This window comes from Neophocaena asiaeorientalis, unplaced genomic scaffold (assembly GCF_003031525.2).
Source record: "Neophocaena asiaeorientalis asiaeorientalis breed wild unplaced genomic scaffold, Neophocaena_asiaeorientalis_V1.1 scaffold54, whole genome shotgun sequence".
NCBI classification, from domain to species: domain Eukaryota; kingdom Metazoa; phylum Chordata; class Mammalia; order Artiodactyla; family Phocoenidae; genus Neophocaena; species Neophocaena asiaeorientalis.
The window spans coordinates 3,003,873-3,010,406 of NW_020174938.1; positions in this window are offsets into that span (position 1 = coordinate 3,003,873).

Consider the following 6,534-nt stretch of genomic DNA (forward strand, 5'->3'; position numbering starts at 1 on the left):
TCCTCTATGCCCTTCCCCCTCCATCCTCTGCTCTCCAGCCACTTGTCCACATCACAGGACCCTCACCCCTGCCTTCCAGATGGGAGTTTCTGTACCTGTGTTATTCCAGCCACAGCCTGAGGTGCCTGGAACTTAGGGGCTGGACCTTATAGCATCATACAGAAGGTACTCCACAAGTGAGCTAGATAAATAAACGGGTGAATGATTGAATAAATAAAAGGAGTGATGTGAAACTGGCGGAAGGAGAAAATGTAGAGGGGTGGGGAAGAGGATGGAGGGCGTGTCAGGGAGGACAGCATGGGCAGGGCTTGGTGGGGGGAGAGGAGCCCAGTGCTCACGGGGGGCTGTGAGCCCACTCCGTGGGCCACCTCAGGGTTCCCGAGTGAGCCCCATCTTCCCAGGTCTCCTCACTCCCCCTCCTTCCACCCTCCATCTTGCCCCATTTGCCAAGCCTCTTCCCTCTTCCCCCTCTCCCAGGCCATCCTGTCTCTTCCTTCCCTCCCTAACACCTCCAGCCCAGGCTGTTGAAACCACCCCCCGGGGCCCCTGTCTAAACTCACTTCAGCCCTGATAGATGCTGAATTCCAGACATGCGGCAGAGGAGAGTCTGGTCCTTACTTCTTGGCAGCTCAGCTCAGCCAGCACCTCGGGGGACTCCTCCTACCCCAAGTGCCTCACTCTCCAACCTGGCTCCGAGTCCAGGTGGCCCAGATGTCCTGGAGCCCCAGCAGGACACAGAGACACAGTCCAGGACTGGCTGAGCTGTCAGCACATCTTTCTTCTGCCTCCCTGGGAGGAGAGGGGCATGGTGTCCCGGCCAGGGTCCTGGCAGAGCGCTGGGGGAACAGCTGGGAGTGCAGGATGGGGAGACTGGAGAGATCAAGGGCAGTGGAGCCAGGGCTGGCCTGGAGATGAAAGCCCTTTGGGCTCTGTTGGGCTCTGGGCACTCCCAGGTGGGGCCCTGCACAGAGGCAGGGGGTGGAGAATAGAACAATGTAATAGTTCACACTCGCAGATCCGAAAGAAACCAGGCAGAGCTGAGAAGAAAGCAGACAGTAAGCCCAAAGGGAAATTGAACCTGGGGGGCTTTCTTTCACTAGTGCCCTAATGTCACTGGGGAAGGGTGGGCATGTGGGCTCCCAGGGTACTTTTGCAGCCAGAGTCTGGAGGGGAGGATGTTGGGAAGGAGGGGATCAGAAGGACCCAATACCCTCCCTCTATGGGGACAGTAGACTTTCTCCTAGGGCCGGCTTAGGGCAACAGCTTAGTGGTCCCTTAAGGTGGACCTTTACCCTAGTCCTGCCCTCTGGCAATGCCTCACTTACCCCACTGAGAGAATGCAGCAGGCCTCACCCCTACCAGGCTGTTCCACTCACGGTTTCCCCCGTAACACACACACACACACACACACACACAACAGTAGAAAACCCTACTAGAAAACCCAGTCCACTTTCCACCTCCTCCAGGAAGCCCACCTTGACCATACATACTCAGGAGGACAATTGCTCTGAGCTTCTGAACCACTTACTCTGACCCTTGACTACAAAACTCTGAGATAGCCTTTTGCTGCTTCGACCAGACTGGGAACTGCCCATGTTCTGCCTTCTCGGCCTCCATCCATGTGTGGCTGTGCTCAGGGACGGAGGCCGAGACTGGGTGGTTGACTTGTTCTTTTCATACATCTACATCCAACTGGGCCAGCTCCCTGTGTGCCCCGTCCCCCTTCCAGTTTCTTCATCAGGAAGCCTCAAGATAGGAAACCCGAGGGAATGTAGTGAATTCTCGGGGGCCTAGTCCCCAGGTCAGGACTCCCAGCAGGAAGTTGATATATCCCTGATCCAGCCCATAGAGCAGACCTGCCTCAGAGCAGAGCAGAAGGTGCACTGGGAGGATGATATCTATGCTAAACAGAAAGATGAAGTTGCACCTGTGTCTGGTGGGGGTCTCGAGCACAGGGTCAAGGGTGTGACCTCTGAGTCAGTTCCCTCTGATCCCACTTAGGCAAATGCCCATCCCAGAGAGAAGAAAGTCTGTCTTCTGGACACCTGGCCAGGGCATATAGAGGATGGAGAATTCAAAAAAGCAATCTTGTATAGCAAGACAACCCTTTCATCCCAACAACAATTAAGATGAACATGACCTCAAATCAGATTCCAAAGGCCAAGTGTCTCCCCCTCTGTTGGCTAACAGTGGTTTCATTCAATATTCCGTTGTTCAGGGTTTATGGAGAACCGACCACACATGAGAAGCCATGCTCACCACATTCGTTTTCTCATGTAGTCTTTACGATAACTTAGGAGATACATATCATTAAACCCATCTTACACACGAGGAAGATTGAGGCATACACAGGCAGTAAATGACAGACATATTTCATTCTAGAGCTTTTGTTTTCCAGTTTCATGCTCTATCAGTTATAGCAGGGGATCCCAGACTTTTGGAATACACAGACCAATAACATTTCAAAAATGACTTTTGGGAACAAACACAGGACTCTATGTCAACTATTTATTTAGCCAAGGACATAAAAAATACCCTCTCCCAGCAGTATGATTTCATAAAAGGACATTTTAACACAGAAAATGCGACAAGGATATAATGGTAGAATAAAAACAGCCTTCTAAGAAAGGACAGTTGGCAATCTTACCCTAAAATATTCTACATTGTTCTCTCTTTTTTGGTTAAATTTCAAGCAGAACTGGCCAAAACCTTGGCATTACACTGTGTGGGAGCCACTGCCCTATCTCAGAGCTGCCTCTTTAAGCAAGAAAAATGCCCTCAGACCACGAGCAAATAAACTTCCAGAATTTCCCATCCCCATCTGCCCATCCAGGTTGCCACCAAGTAAGATCTGAGGATGATATATAATAATCAGCTACATCCCCACCCCACCCCCAGCAGGTCGTCTGAATCTCACTGACATTCAGCGTCCCTGAATGGGAAAGCCCATCTTTCCCAGCCCCTTCTCTCTTAGACCCAGCTCTTTTCTGGGTTTGCATTCCAGGAATAACCAGGCCCCCTGCAGCCCAGCAGGAAGCACATCTGTCTCCCAGAGGTACTCAGTTCCCCATTGCAGCTGATAGCCACAGATCTTCTCCCTATCTCAGTCTAAAGGTAGGGCCTTTCCCTTGCTAGGGCCCCCAGGTCCTGTGTATTGTGTTACAAGACCAACCACAGCAGACCTCAGGCTTTCTAGGCAGTGCTGGAAAGGAGAGGGTGTGAGATCTGAGTGGAACAATGGGGAGAGCATGGAATGGGGGCGCTCCATTCTTTACTTCCTCTCTGCTTTAGCCATGCCAGACTCAGAACTGCCTCTCCCTCTGGTACGTGGGCCTGTTCCCACTTCATCTGTGTGAGTCAGAGAAGAGCCTGACCTGTGGAGCTCTTGGATGGAGTTCCAGCTCCACCATTTTCTTGCTGTGGGACATTTAGCAAGTCACTTAACCTCTCTGTGCTTTAGTTCTCCTGCTTGCAAACGGGAGTAAGAATGTTAGGTTTAGGGACTTCCCTGGTGGTGCAGTGGTTAAGAATCCTCCTGCCAATGCAGGTGACACAGGTTCGAGCCCTGGTCTGGGAATATCCCACATGCCGCGGAGCAACTAAGCCTGTGTGCCACAACTACTGAGCTCGTGCTCTAGAGCCCGTGAGCCACAACTACTGAAGCCCACGCACCTAGAGCCCGTGCTCCGCCACAAGAGAAGCCACCGCAATGAGAAGCCCGCACACCTCAACAAAGAGCAGCCCCCGCTTGCCACTAGAGAAAGCCCATGTGCAGCAACCAAGACCCAACACAGCCAAAAATATAAATAAATTTATATTAAAAAAAAAGAATGTGGGCTTCCCTGGTGGCGCAGTGGTTGAGAGTCCGCCTGCCGATGCAGAGGACACGGGTTCGTGCCCCGGTCCGGGTGGATCCCACATGCCGCGGAGCGGCTGGGCCCGTGAGCCATGGCCGCTGAGCCTGCGTGTCCGGAGCCTGTGCTCTGCAACAGCAGAGGCCACAACAGTGAGAGGCCCGTGTACCGCAAAAAAATAAAATAAAAAAAATTAAAAAAAGAATGTTAGGTTGAGCTATGTGAAACTGGAAAAATTTGACCATATTTGGTCCACGAAAATTTCACGTGGTTTAACAAATGAAGTGTGAACTGTAAAGTGCTGGATACATGTCTCTCATCAAATCTGACCCCTCCTCCAGGAAGTCCTCCCTAGCTATCCACAAGCCTCAGTGAGTTCCCCCTCCTCAAATCTCACTGGTTGAGGCATGATTTAGTACACACTTCTTTTCTGTCTTGAGTTTTCTCCTCTTTCCTGAACATGAGTGTAGATTCCTCACAACTTGGATCACATCAAGGGCAAGATCTGGGTCTCCCCCTCCTCTTTCCCCCAGATTGCTAGCATGCCACAGCTATCCTCCATTATGGTTTTCACCGAGAGGAGACAGGAGAGACCAGGTCTCACGAGGGGTTCCCATGTGCCAGCTTTATCAAACGGTCATTTCTTCACCCAAGGGTGGTCCTAGAGGGTCCTGCATGGCTGGTGTTAATTAAATTGAGAGGAAGTGAGGTGCTAGAGGGGGCGGAATTAAGGGACCCTGACCCCTGGCCAGCCTGTGGTACCAGTGTCCCAGGAAGCCGAACCCTGGTTGTATCCACCTTCTACTTCAAGGAGCCCCTTCAGTGGCATTAACTAACTCCCGGGGTCCCTCATTCGTGTGTTGAGTTGACATTTATGGATTTTCTCTCTGCCCCCCCTGAGTTGGTGTGGAGGTCCCTGAGATGAATCAGACCTCAGGGAGCTCAGTCTTGAAGGGGACACAGACTGCACTGTGTAATCAGTGCTCAGGTTGATGGGAGATCCTGGGCCATGGGACCCCAAAGGGGGGACATGGCCAAGATTTGGGTGGCTAGGAAGAGGTTTCTAGAGGAGGAGATGTCCCTACCATGGGTCACTGGGAAGCTTGCCTGAGTTGACTTCCTGATGCTGGGGTAGGGCAGCCTAGTTCTGGCTGACACAGAAGCCCAAAGAAGTGAGTTAAATGGAGGTCTTCCTCCTGTGGCTGGCACACCAGGGCAGGCAGGGCTCACCGCTGGTTAAGAACACTCTTTCTCAAGGAAACCCAAGGACATTCAGGGATTAGGCCTCCCAGCATCTGTGCCGAGAACTGTCAGCTCAGAGCTGCTCAAAAGTAGAAAGGCCAGCAAGCAGTGATGTCATCACCCTAGTCATTCCCTCTCCGCATGGGAGGTCCTGTGGTCCAGTGGGTAGAGAGCAGAAAAGCTCCTGCCAGGCTGCCCCCAACCCCCAGTCTTGCTTCCAAAATTTCTGCTCTGAATGGGGTGGGAGAGATGGTCACAAGTGGGCTGAGAATAAAAAATTCTTTGAAGAAAAACTTCATGCTATTCCTCAGAGACATGGCAGGGCTAGGGGACCTTTTTGCCTCCCTCCAGTCAGACTTTGCTGAAAATCCACCTCAACATTAACTCAGACTCCAACCTTCCCCAGCCAACCCCTCTCCTCTAATGACCCATCCCCACTTCTGAGCTAATCTGGCATGTTGGCCCTGACGGGCTCTGAGTAACCCCTGCTTCATCTTGGCAGCCCCCAGGCCTGGGAGAGGGGGTCTGGCAGCCCAGCCTGTGTGGATGGGGGTTGGGCGGTCAGGCTGTCCTAGAGCGCTGGAGAGGGGCAGTGCTGGTGTGATTTGTCCATAAACCCGAGACTGCACACACAGAGGACCACAGCCGGAATCGCTGTTTGGCCTGGGGGGTGGGGGTGAGGAGCGGACTCAAAGGGAGTGGGAGCCGTGCAGCTGCTTGGGGGTAGGGGGCCTGGGTGGAGCAGGAACTCCCCTAGCGTTGGGTGTCACAATTTGGATGAGAACCCAGGGAGAAGGAGGTCCACAGCTAGCCCCAGAGTGCCAGGTCGCCCGGAAGAGCCCGCCTGCTGGCTCCTGCTGCAGCCGGCTAGTCTCCGAAACCCGCATCGGAACCACCCCGGGAGAGGTGCGTGCGGGATCGGACCCCGCATCCGTGGCTGCTGCAGGCTCATTTCCTCGAAGTCTTACCTCGAACGGCTTGGGTCTCACCCGCGTGCCCTGTGCCTCCCGGAGTTCCCCAAGCCCTCCTGGCCGGGTCGCTGCGAGGCTCCGCAGGGGAAAGACCAGCGGGGGATTTGCCCCCTCCTGTGTCACAGGAAAACCCCAGGAGCAGCCCCGACGCAGTGCCTTTCCCGGAAACCCCCCTCTCCAGGCGCGTTGCGGGAAGGCCCGGGGCTCCGCATGCAGACGACCCGCCTCCCCGGAGGAGGGTCGGAGACCCAGCTGAAAAGCATAACCGCCGGGGAGAGGCGGGCCCCGAGCTCGGAGAAGGAGATATCGGGAAATCCCGCCCCACACCCCTGTCGGAACCCTAGGCTTGGGATGCACTCCCAGCCTTTGGCCAAGGAAAGACACTCGAGGGTTGAGGATTAAGGACTCCTCTCACCTCAACCCCTAAGTTCCGGCGAGGGTCCACCCTGCGCCCCCCCGCCGGGCCC